The following is a 13,370-nucleotide window of genomic DNA, read 5'->3' on the forward strand; positions in this document are numbered from 1 at the left end:
CACTATTTGGCGGCTCACTATTTGGCAGAATCTCACTATTTGGCAGCGGCTCACTATTTAGAGGCTCACTATTTGGCGGCTCACTATTTAGCAGCGGCTCACTATTTGGCAGCCGCTCACTATTTGGCGACTCACTATTTGGTGGCTCACTATTTGGCAGCAGCTCACTATTTGGCACTGGCTCACTATTTGGCACTGGCTCACTATTTAGCGGCTCATTATTTGGCAGCAGCTCACTATTTTGCGGCTCACTATTTGGCAGCAGCTCACTATTTGGCGGCTCACTATTTGGCAGCAGCTCACTATTTGGAGGCTTACTATTTGGCAGCAGCTCATTATTCGGCAGGAGCTCACTATTTGGTGGCTCACTATTAGCAGTGGCTCCCTATTTGGCAGCAGCTCACTATTTGGCAGCGGCTCACTATTTGGTGGTGGCTCACTATTTAGTGGCTCACTATTTGACAGCAGCTCACTATTTGGCAGCAGCTCACTATTTGGCGGCTCACTATTTGGCAGAATCTCACTATTTGGCAGCAGCTCACTATTTAGCAGCTCACTATTTGGCGGCCCACTATTTGGCAGCAGCTCACTATTTAGCGGCTCACTATTTAGTGGCTCACTATTTGGCAGCAGCTCACTATTTGGCGGCTCACTATTTGGCAGAATCTCACTATTTGGCAATGGCTCACTATTTGGCAGCAGCTCACTATTTGGTGGCTCACTATTTGGCAGCGGCTCACTATTTGGCAGCGGCTCACTATTTGGTAGTGGCTCACTATTTGGCGGCTCACTATTTGGCAGCAGCTCACTATTTGGCGGCTCACTATTTGGCAGAATCTCACTATTTGGCAGCGGCTCACTATTTAGAGGCTCACTATTTGGCGGCTCACTATTTAGCAGCGGCTCACTATTTGGCAGCCGCTCACTATTTGGCGACTCACTATTTGGTGGCTCACTATTTGGCAGCAGCTCACTATTTGGCACTGGCTCACTATTTGGCACTGGCTCACTATTTAGCGGCTCATTATTTGGCAGCAGCTCACTATTTTGCGGCTCACTATTTGGCAGCAGCTCACTATTTGGCGGCTCACTATTTGGCAGCCGCTCAGTATTTGGCGGCTCAATATTTGGTGGCTCACTATTTGGCAGCAGCTCACTATTTGGCGGCTCACTATTTGGCAGAATCTCACTATTTGGCAACGGCTCACTATTTGGCGGCTCACTATTTAGCAGCGGCTCATTATTTGGCGGCGGCTCACTATTTAGCGGCTCACTATTTGGCAGCGGCTCACTATTTGGTGGCTCACTATTTGGCAGAATCTCACTATTTGGCAGCGGCTCACTATTTGGTGGCTCACTATTTAGCAGTGGCTCCCTATTTGGCAGCAGCTCACTATTTGGCAGCGGCTCACTATTTTGCGGCTCACTATTTGGCAGCAGCTCACTATTTGGCGGCTCACTATTTGGCAGCAGCTCACTATTTGGCAGTGGCTCACTATTTAGCAGTGGCTCCCTATTTGGCAGCAGCTCACTATTTGGTGGCCCACTATTTGGCAGTGGGCCACTATTTTGCAGTGGCTCACTATTTGCTGGCACACTATTTGGTAGCAGCTCACTATTTGGCAGCAGCTCACTATTTGGCAGTGGCTCACTATTTAGCAGCAGCACACTATTTGGCAGTGGCTTACTATTTGGCAGTGGCTCACTATTTGGTGGTGGCTCACTGTTTAGCGGCTCACTATTTAGGAGCTCACTATTTGGCAACGGCTTACTATTTGGCGGCTCACTATTTAGCAGTGGTGCACTATTTGGCAGCAGCTCACTATTTGGCAGCGGCTCACTATTTGGTGGCTCACTATTTGACAGCGGCTCACTATTTGGTGGTGGCTCACTATTTAGCGTCTCACTATTTGGCGGCTCACTATTTGGCAGCAGCTCACTATTTGGCAGAGGCTTACTATTTGGTGGCTCACTATTTGACAGCGGCTCATTATTTGGCAGCGGCTCACTATTTAGCGGCTCACTATTTGGCGGCTCATTATTTGACAGCTCACTATTTGGCAGCAGCTCACTGTTTGATGGCTCACTATTTGGCAGCGGCTCACTATTTGGTGGCTCACTATTTAGTGGCTCACTATTTGGCAGCAGCTCACTATTTGGCAGCGGCTCACTATTTGGTGGCTCACTATTTGACAGCGGCTCACTATTTGGCAGCAGCTCACTATTTAGCGGCTCACTATTTAGTGGCTCACTATTTGGCAGCAGCTCACTATTTGGCGGCTCACTATTTGGCAGAATCTCACTATTTGGCAACGGCTCACTATTTGGCGGCTCACTATTTAGCAGCGGCTCATTATTTGGCGGCGGCTCACTATTTAGCGGCTCACTATTTGGCAGCGGCTCACTATTTGGTGGCTCACTATTTGGCAGAATCTCACTAATTGGCAGCTGCTCACTATTTGGTGGCTCACTATTTAGCAGTGGCTCCCTATTTGGCAGCAGCTCACTATTTGGCAGCGGCTCACTATTTGGTGGGGCTCACTATTTAGTGGCACACTATTTGGCGGCTCACTATTTGGCAGCCGCTCACTATTTGGCGGCTCACTATTTGGCAGCAGCTCACTATTTGGCAGCGGCTCACTATTTAGCGGCTCACTATTTGGCAGCGGCTCACTATTTGGCGGCTCACTATTTGGCAGCCGCTCAGTATTTGGCGGCTCAATATTTGGTGGCTCACTATTTGGCAGCAGCTCACTATTTGGTGGCTCACTATTTGGCAGCGGCTCACTATTTGGCAGCGGCTCACTATTTGGTAGTGGCTCACTATTTGGCGGCTCACTATTTGGCAGCAGCTCACTATTTGGCGGCTCACTATTTGGCAGAATCTCACTATTTGGCAGCAGCTCACTATTTAGAGGCTCACTATTTGGCGGCTCACTATTTAGCAGCGGCTCACTATTTGGCAGCCGCTCACTATTTGGCGACTCACTATTTGGTGGCTCACTATTTGGCAGCAGCTCACTATTTGGCACTGGCTCACTATTTAGCGGCCCACTATTTGACAGCGGCTCATTATTTGGCAGCAGCTCACTATTTTGCGGCTCACTATTTGGCAGCAGCTCACTATTTGGCGGCTCACTATTTGGCAGCAGCTCACTATTTGGAGGCTCACTATTTGGCAGCAGCTCATTATTCGGCAGGAGCTCACTATTTGGTGGCTCACTATTAGCAGTGGCTCCCTATTTGGCAGCAGCTCACTATTTGGCAGCGGCTCACTATTTGGTGGTGGCTCACTATTTAGTGGCTCACTATTTGACAGCAGCTCACTATTTGGCAGCAGCTCACTATTTGGCGGCTCACTATTTGGCAGAATCTCACTATTTGGCAGCAGCTCACTATTTAGCAGCTCACTATTTGGCGGCCCACTATTTGGCAGCAGCTCACTATTTAGCGGCTCACTATTTAGTGGCTCACTATTTGGCAGCAGCTCACTATTTGGCGGCTCACTATTTGGCAGAATCTCACTATTTGGCAACGGCTCACTATTTGGCGGCTCACTATTTAGCAGCGGCTCATTATTTGGCGGCGGCTCACTATTTAGCGGCTCACTATTTGGCAGCGGCTCACTATTTGGTGGCTCACTATTTGGCAGAATCTCACTATTTGGCAGCGGCTCACTATTTGGTGGCTCACTATTTAGCAGTGGCTCCCTATTTGGCAGCAGCTCACTATTTGGCAGCGGCTCACTATTTGGTGGGGCTCACTATTTAGTGGCTCACTATTTGACAGCAGCTCACTATTCGGCAGTGGCTCACTATTTGGCAGTGGCTCACTATTTAGCAGTGGCTCCCTATTTGGCAGCAGCTCACTATTTGGTGGCCCACTATTTGGCAGTGGGCCACTATTTTGCAGTGGCTCACTATTTGCTGGCACACTATTTGGTAGCAGCTCACTATTTGGCAGCAGCTCACTATTTGGCAGTGGCTCACTATTTAGCAGCAGCACACTATTTGGCAGTGGCTTACTATTTGGCAGTGGCTCACTATTTGGTGGTGGCTCACTGTTTAGCGGCTCACTATTTAGGAGCTCACTATTTGGCAACGGCTTACTATTTGGCGGCTCACTATTTAGCAGTGGTGCACTATTTGGCAGCAGCTCACTATTTGGCAGCGGCTCACTATTTGGTGGCTCACTATTTGACAGCGGCTCACTATTTGGTGGTGGCTCACTATTTAGCGTCTCACTATTTGGCAGCTCACTATTTGGCAGCAGCTCACTATTTGGCAGAGGCTTACTATTTGGTGGCTCACTATTTGACAGCGGCTCATTTTTTGGCAGCGGCTCACTATTTAGCGGCTCACTATTTGGTGGCTCATTATTTGACAGCTCACTATTTGGCAGCAGCTCACTATTTGATGGCTCACTATTTGGCAGCGGCTCACTATTTGGTGGCTCACTATTTAGCAGTGGTGCACTATTTGGCAGCAGCTCACTATTTGGCAGCGGCTCACTATTTGGTGGCTCACTATTTGACAGCGGCTCACTATTTGGTGGTGGCTCACTATTTAGCGTCTCACTATTTGGCGGCTCACTATTTGGCAGCAGCTCACTATTTGGCAGAGGCTTACTATTTGGTGGCTCACTATTTGACAGCGGCTCATTATTTGGCAGCGGCTCACTATTTAGCAGCTCACTATTTGGCGGCTCATTATTTGGCAGCTCACTATTTGGCAGCAGCTCACTATTTGATGGCTCACTATTTGGCAGCGGCTCACTATTTGGTGGCTCACTATTTGACAGCGGCTCACTATTTGGTGGTGGCTCACTATTTAGCGTCTCACTATTTGGCGGCTCACTATTTGGCAGCAGCTCACTATTTGGCAGAGGCTTACTATTTGGTGGCTCACTATTTGACAGCGGCTCATTATTTGGCAGCGGCTCACTATTTAGCGGCTCACTATTTGGCGGCTCATTATTTGGCGGCTCACTATTTGGCAGCAGCTCACTATTTGATGGCTCACTATTTGGCAGCGGCATACTATTTAGTGGCTCACTATTTGGCGGATCACTATTTAGCGGCGGCTCACTATTTGATGGCTCACTATTTGGCAGCGGCATACTATTTAGCGGTTCACTATTTGGCGGCTCACTATTTAGCGGCGGCTCACTATTTGGCAGTTGCTCACTATTTGATGGCTCACTATTTGGCAGCGGCATACTATTTAGCGGCTCACTATTTGGCGGCTCACTATTTGGCGGCTCACTATTTAGCAGCGGCTCACTATTTGGCAGTTGCTCACTATTTGGCGGCTCACTATTTGGCAGCGGCTCATTATTTGGCAGCAGCTCATTATTTGGCAGCGGCTCACTATTTGGCGGCTCAATATTCGGCTGCTCACTATTTGGCAGCAGCTCACTATTTGATGGCTCACTATTTGGCAGCGGCATACTATTTAGCAGCTCACTATTTGACTGCTCACTATTTGGTAGCAGCTCACTATTTGGCAGTGGCTCACTATTTGGTGGCTCACTATTTGACATCGGCTCACTATTTGGCGGCTCACTATTTGGCAGCTCACTATTTGGCAGCAGCTCACTATTTGATGGCTCACTATTTGGCAGCGGCATACTATTTAGCGGCTCACTATTTGCCGGCTCACTATTTGGCAGCAGCTCACTATTTGGCAGCTCACTATTTGGTGGCCCACAATTTGGCAGTGGCTCACTATTTGGTGGTGGCTCACTATTTAGCGGCTCACTATTTGGCACTGGCTCACTATTTGGCAGCGGCTCACTATTTGGCAGTTGCTCACTATGTGGCGGCTCACTATTTAGCAGTGGCTCACTATTTGTCAGCAGCTCACTATTTGGCAACGGCTCACTATTTAGTGGCTCACTATTTGGCAGCAGCTCACTATTTGGCGGCTCACTATTTGGCAGCAGCTCACTATTTGGCAGCGGCTTATTATTTGGCAGCGGCTCACTATTTAGTGGCTCACTATTTGGTAGCAGCTCACTATTTGGCGGCTCACTATTTGGCAGCAGCTCACTATTTGGCAGCGGCTCATTATTTAGCAGCGGCTCACTATTTGGCGGCTCACTATTTAGCAGCGGCTCACTATTTGGCAGTTGCTCACTATTTGGCGGCTCACTATTTGGCAGCGGCTCATTATTTGGCAGCAGCTCATTATTTGGCAGCGGCTCACTATTTGGCGGCTCAATATTCGGCTGCTCACTATTTGGCAGCAGCTCACTATTTGATGGCTCACTATTTGGCAGCGGCATACTATTTAGCAGCTCACTATTTGACTGCTCACTATTTGGTAGCAGCTCACTATTTGGCAGTGGCTCACTATTTGGTGGCTCACTATTTGACATCGGCTCACTATTTGGCGGCTCACTATTTGGCAGCTCACTATTTGGCAGCAGCTCACTATTTGATGGCTCACTATTTGGCAGCGGCATACTATTTAGCGGCTCACTATTTGCCGGCTCACTATTTGGCAGCAGCTCACTATTTGGCAGTGGCTCACTATTTAGCGGCTCACTATTTGGCAGTAGCTCACTATTTGGCAGCGGCTCATTTGGCAGCGGCTCACTATTTAGCAGCTCACTATTTGGTGGCCCACAATTTGGCAGTGGCTCACTATTTGGTGGTGGCTCACTATTTAGCGGCTCACTATTTTGCACTGGCTCACTATTTGGCAGCGGCTCACTATTTGGCAGTTGCTCACTATGTGGCGGATCACTATTTAGCAGTGGCTCACTATTTGGCAGCAGCTCACTATTTGGCAACGGCTCACTATTTAGTGGCTCACTATTTGGCAGCAGCTCACTATTTGGCGGCTCACTATTTGGCAGCAGCTCACTATTTGGCAGCGGCTTATTATTTGGCAGCGGCTCACTATTTAGCGGCTCACTATTTGGCAGCATCTCACTATTTGGCAGCATCTCACTATTTGGCAGCGGCTCATTATTTGGCAGCGGCTCACTATTTAGTGGCTCACTATTTGGCAGCAGCTCACTATTTGGCGGCTCACTATTTGGCAGCAGCTCACTATTTGGCAGCGGCTCATTATTTAGCAGCGGCTCACTATTTAGTGGCTCACTATTTGGCAGTGAGTGTTTGATTGGTTCTGATACTCCGTCCATCACCACCCCCTTTTGTACCGCTTTGTTCGCCATAAGTTGGCAGGGTATGCTCAGACGTGAGTCCCTTGCTCACTTTGCCAATGGATTCAAGCAAGCCTGGCTGAAGACGGCTGAAATGCCAGAAACCGGTCCTAGGAAGCTTGTTTCCGGTCCAGGGAAGGCATGGCTTGGCAGTTCGGGCTGGACTGTTCCCATGAGGCACAGGGTCAGACTGATTTGCATATGGCCATGACTGAACTGGGGTGGTAGAGTGGGCTAAAGAACGGTGATGGATCAAACCCGGATCTGTTGACTGGGTGTGAGTGTTTGATTGGTTCTGATACTCCGTCCGTCACCACCCCCTTTTGTACCGCTTGGTTCACCGAAAGTTGGCAGGGTATGCTCAGACGTGAGTCCCTTGCTCACTTTGCCACTGGATTCAAGCAAGCCTGGCTGAAGACGGTTGAAATGCCAGAAACCGGTCCTAGGAAGCTTGTTTCCGGTCCAGGGAAGGCATGGCTTGGCAGTTCGGGCTGGACTGTTCCCATGAGGCACAGGGTCAGACTGATTTGCATATGGCCATGACTGAACTGGGGTGGCAGAGTGGGCTAAAGAACGGTGATGGATCAAACCCGGATCTGTTGACTGGGTGTGAGTGTTTGATTGGTTCTGATACTCCGTTTATCACCACCCCCTTTTGTACCGCTTTGTTCGCCATAAGTTGGCAGGGTATGCTCAGACGTGAGTCCCTTGCTCACTTTGCCACTGGATTCAAGCAAGCCTGGCTGAAGACGGCTGAAATGCCAGAAACCGGTCCTAGGAAGCTTGTTTCCGGTCCAGGGAAGGCATGGCTTGGCAGTTCGGGCTGGACTGTTCCCATGAGGCACAGGGTCAGACTGATTTGCATATGGCCATGACTGAACTGGGGTGGTAGAGTGGGCTAAAGAACGGTGATGGATCAAACCCGGATCTGTTGACAGGGTGTGAGTGTTTGATTGGTTCTGATACTCCGTCCATCACCACCCCCTTTTGTATCACTATTTGGCAGCGGCACACTATTTGGCAGTGGCTCACTATTTGCCGGCACACTATTTGGCAGCAGCTCACTATTTGGCAGCAGCTCACTATTTGGCAGCATCTCACTATTTCGCAGCGGCTCATTATTTGGCAGTGGCTCACTATTTAGCAGCTCACTATTTGGCAGGAGCTCACTATTTGGCGGCTCACTATTTGGCGGCTCATTATTTGGCAGCAGCTCACTATTTGGCAGCGGCTCACTATTTAGCGGCTCACTATTTGGCGGCTCACTATTTGGCAGCAGCGCACTATTTGGCGGCTCACAATTTGATGGCCCACAATTTGGCAGCGGCTCACTATTTGGTGGCTCACTATTTGGCAGCAGCTCACTATTTGGCGGCTCACTATTTGGTGGCCAACAATTTGGCAGTGGCTCACTATTTAGTGGCTCACTATTTGGCGGCTTATTATTTGGCAGCGGCTCACTATTTGGCCGTGGCTCACTATTTGACAGCGGCTCACTATTCGGCAGTGGCTCACTATTCGGCAGCGGCTCACTATTTAGCGGCTCACTATTTGGTGGCCCACAATTTGGCAGTGGCTCACTATTTTGCAGCGGCTCATTATTTGGCAGTGGCTCACTATTTAGCGGCTCCTATTTGGCAACAGCTCACTATTTGGCGGCTCACTATTTGGTGGCCCACAATTTGGCAGTGGCTCACTACTTATCGGCTCACTATTTGGCAGCTCATTATTTGGCAGCAGCGTACTATTTAGTGGCTCACTATTTAGCGGCGGCTCACTATTTGGCAGTTGCTCACTATTTGGCAGCAGCTCACTATTTGGCAGTGGCTCATTATTTGGCAGCGGCTCACTATTTGGCGGCTCACTATTTGGCAGCAGCTCACTATTTGGCAGCAGCTCACTATTTGGCAGCGGCTCATTTGGCAGCGGCTCACTATTTAGCGGCTCACTATTTGGTGGCCCACAATTTGGCAGTGGCTCACTATTTGGTGGTGGCTCACTATTTAGCGGCTCACTATTTGGCAGTGGCTCACTATTTAGGAGCTCACTATTTGGCAGCGGCTCACTATTTGGCAGTTTCTCACTATGTGGCGGCTCACTATTTAGCAGTGGCTCACTATTTGGCAGCAGCTCACTATTTGGCAACGGCTCACTATTTAGCGGCTCACTATTTGGCAGCAGCTCACTATTTGGCGGCTCACTATTTGGCAGCAGCTCACTATTTGCCGGCGGCTAATTATTTGGCAGCGGCTCACTATTTGGCAGCATCTCACTATTTGGCAGCATCTCACTATTTGGCAGCGGCTCATTATTTTGCAGCGGCTCACTATTTAGTGGCTCACTATTTGGCAGCAGCTCACTATTTGGCGGCTAACTATTTGGCAGCAGCTCACTATTTGGCAGCGGCTCATTATTTAGCAGCGGCTCACTATTTAGTGGCTTACTATTTGGCAGTGAGTGTTTGATTGGTTCTGATACTCCGTCCATCACCACCCCCTTTTGTACCGCTTTGTTCGCCATAAGTTGGCAGGGTATGCTCAGACGTGAGTCCCTTGCTCACTTTGCCAATGGATTCAAGCTAGCCTGGCTGAAGACGGCTGAAATGCCAGAAACCGGTCCTAGGAAGCTTGTTTCCGGTCCAGGGAAGGCATGGCTTGGCAGTTCGGGCTGGACTGTTCCCATGAGGCACAGGGTCAGACTGATTTGCATATGGCCATGACTGAACTGGGGTGGCAGAGTGGGCTAAAGAACGGTGATGGATCAAACCCGGATCTGTTGACTGGGTGTGAGTGTTTGATTGGTTCTGATACTCCGTCCATCACCACCCCCTTTTGTATCACTATTTGGCAGCGGCACACTATTTGGCAGTGGCTCACTCTTTGCCGGCACACTATTTGGCAGCAGCTCACTATTTGGCAGCAGCTCACTAATTGGCAGCAGCTCACTATTTGGAATCGGCTCACTATTTCGCGGCTCACTATTTGGCAGCGGCTCACTAGTCTCTGGCACACTATTTGGCAGCAGATCACAATTTGGCAGCAGCGGTTTAGGGGCTCACTGTTTGGCAGCGGCTCACTATTTAGCGGCTCACTATTTGGCAGTAGCTCACTATTTGCCGCTCACTATTTGGCGGTCAGACACTATTTGACAGCTCACTATTTGGCAGCAGCTCACTATTTGGCAGTGGCTCACTATTTGGCAGTGGCTCACTATTTGGCAGCGGCTCACATTTGGCAGTGGCTTAATATTTTCCGGCACACTATTTGGCAGCAACTCACTATTTGGCAGCAGCCCACTATTTGGCAGCAGCTCAGTATTTGTCCGCTCACTATTTGGCAGTGGCTCACTATTTGCCGGCTAACTATTTGGCAGTGGCTCACTATTTGGCAGCATCTCACCATTTGACAGTGGCTTACTATTTGGCAGCTCACTATTTGACATCAGCTCACTATTTAGCAGCGGCTCACTATTTATCTGTTTATTATTTGACAGAGGATCACTATTTGACAGCGGCTCACTATTTGGTGGTGGCTCACTTTTTGGCAGTGGCTCACTATTTGGCAGCAGCACACTATTTGGCAGTGGCTCACTATTTGCCGGCATACTATTTGGTAGCAGCTCACTATTTGGCAGCAGCTCACTATTTGGAGGCTCACTATTTGGCAGTGGCTCACTATTTCGAATCGGGTCAGTATTTGGAGGTGGCTTATTATTTGTCAGTGGCTCACTATTTGCCGGGTCACTGTTTGGCAGAGGCTCACTATTTGCATAGTTCTTCCTAACTTTTCGACTTCAACCCTCCTATTTTTGGAAGCTCTGTATTGGGCAGCCCTGTATTTGGCAGCTCTGTCTGCGACAGCTCTGTCTATGGGGTTCATTATGATAGTTCTTCACTTCTTATATTTTGCGAGGTAGTCAGATGTGTTGTCCCTTCATTACTACTAGGCCTGGGCAGAGCAAAGTGACCAAAAAACTGCACAGCGCAGAGTTCCATTAGGTTGTGACATTCACGATGATATTTAGCGCCAGGCTGGAAAATCTGCGCGAACAAAACCATGTGCAGCGCAAGAAGGTACTGCTTCTTCCTGCTGCTCGGGTATGATTGTCTACTTGAGCAGCAGGTTATTCAACGCGAACAGAAGGTTTCTCAATGCAATCCTTCTCGGTCATCCGCGACCACCCGCGTTGGGAAATCTGGCCAGGAGGTGGTGTGGAGTAAGATATTCCTCACTCATTCTCACCAACTTAACATTGGGGAATGACAGCGAGGAAAAAACTCCTCTCAGCGGAGTAGAATTTTTCGGAACTCCGTTTTCTCCGCAGAGTGCGGGTAACTCCGTGAATGGGGCTGAGTTCACAGTCCAGGCCTAATTACTACTACCAGCTGTGATGGCTTTTTTTGTTGAGGGCTGTTTTGGTTATTTGCCTGTTATACATGGCATCTTAGGCATAGTTCACCCTAACTTTTTTACTTCAACCCCCCTATTTTTGAAAGCTCTATATTGGTTGGCTTTGTATTTGGCTGCTGTGTATTTGACGACTCTCTCTTTGGCGGCTCTGTCTTTGACCGCTCATGAACCTTCATGCTCTTTGTTTAGAGGTCAGAGCATCGTTTAGATTTTACACTGTCGTACACTATTCCATGGAAACGATATTGTTAAGACGTGCACTATCATAGCGTCAATGCTAGCTCACTGTTACTTTGAATTACTCCCTGCTTTAGATCCACACATAGTAGGAATAATAGCCAAATACGTTATACAGATTATTATACAAACAGGTCACTGTCAGGTTTAATAAGCATGTGCACCATTTAGTCCAGGCTGTACTCGCCAGAAGAAAAGCATTGACATTCCACCACTACCACTTATTTTATACAGTATCAACATGGCAACATACTTGGCAAACACCTTGACATGTTTTGCATTTGGTGGTTCAAATGCCTCCTAAAAAGAGTATAATGCAAAATCATTATTACAAATATCTAGGAAATTATAATATCATTTAGTCTTTTCAGTTTTAAATTAAATAAAGTATACTCTCTAGGATTCTCCAATTGTCTCCATATTTTATAAACCTGTTCTTTAAATTTATTTACAAATTGAAGAAAATTCTCCTGAATATAAATGAAAAAGTCCTAAATCACTGTTACCTGGATAGATGGTGCACATGCAACATCCATCCACACCTCTGACACAAAATCTGTCCATTCACACTATTACAAAATATTGAGGCAATAGTACCAAGAGTAAATCCCTTTGCACATGTAATTTCAAGTTTCTGAATTACAAAAGTGAATTTGCAGACTTAAACCAAGCTATTCGCTCAAATGATGTAAACTTACGTTTGTTTTGTAATTTGGGGCACCAGATCTATGAGAATAGTGTCATGAGCATTGGAAGTAGGAGTACAGAATGCGCTGCAGCACCCCCAAACTACCCATGATGGAGTTCAGAAGTTGGATGAGCAATAAAGATGCTTTAAATTTAGTTTTTTTCTGTCACAGGCTCTGTCTTCTAAATCTACCTCAGTCTTCTGGAGAATGGGGTTACTTTTCTTTCTCTGACAGCAAAGAGAGGGGATTTTGTAATGTGAACTATGTCACAGTCTTTCTGCTTGTGAAAGGAAAGGCTATAGGAGGTTATGTTTTTTCTAACACAGCAAAACTTGAACTATACAAATATTTCAAAATATATAAGCAGTTAGGAAAGCACAAATGAAGCCCTTTCTTTTGTAAGTCTGAATTGAGATAAAAACAAATATTTTAATAGATTCAAAATTAAAAAAGACACTTTACTTGGTGATGCAGAAATGATGAATATTCACGAAGCCTGATTTCCACACAATATAATTTGTGAGGTGCCTTAGTTTTATGCTAAAACTACATCTGTAGAAATGTAGTGGTCATTTCAATGGAAAATGCGTTGTCTGTAAATGACAGTGTGCACCACACCACGCTTTAATAATATATTTGCAAAAGGCTACATGCCACACCCTTATCACTCTCCTGCTGAATGGGCGTGACTTATTTGTTATACTCGTTCTTTTTGTGATGCTTGAATGTTTCACAATCCCTATGACTTCAGTGACGTTACACCGATGGCAACACCCGCACTCTGAATTTTCTGCTTGTAATGCACCATTATCATGCTGGAATCCACACTGACCGGATGCAGTACTGTGCCAGAAACCAAATT

The 13,370-nt window shown here is 47.5% G+C and overlaps 1 protein-coding gene across 1 annotated transcript in view; it reads left to right on the forward strand.

The window, feature by feature from the left end:
* The window catches only part of LOC146866160 (alcohol dehydrogenase 1-like), a 251,197-nt gene that overhangs the window by 100,447 nt on the left and 137,380 nt on the right, over positions 1-13,370 (forward strand). The gene's annotated exons all lie outside the window — the stretch shown is intronic.

Source organism: Triturus cristatus, chromosome 2_1 (assembly GCF_964204655.1).
Source record: "Triturus cristatus chromosome 2_1, aTriCri1.1, whole genome shotgun sequence".
In the NCBI taxonomy this organism is placed as follows: Eukaryota; Metazoa; Chordata; class Amphibia; order Caudata; family Salamandridae; genus Triturus; species Triturus cristatus.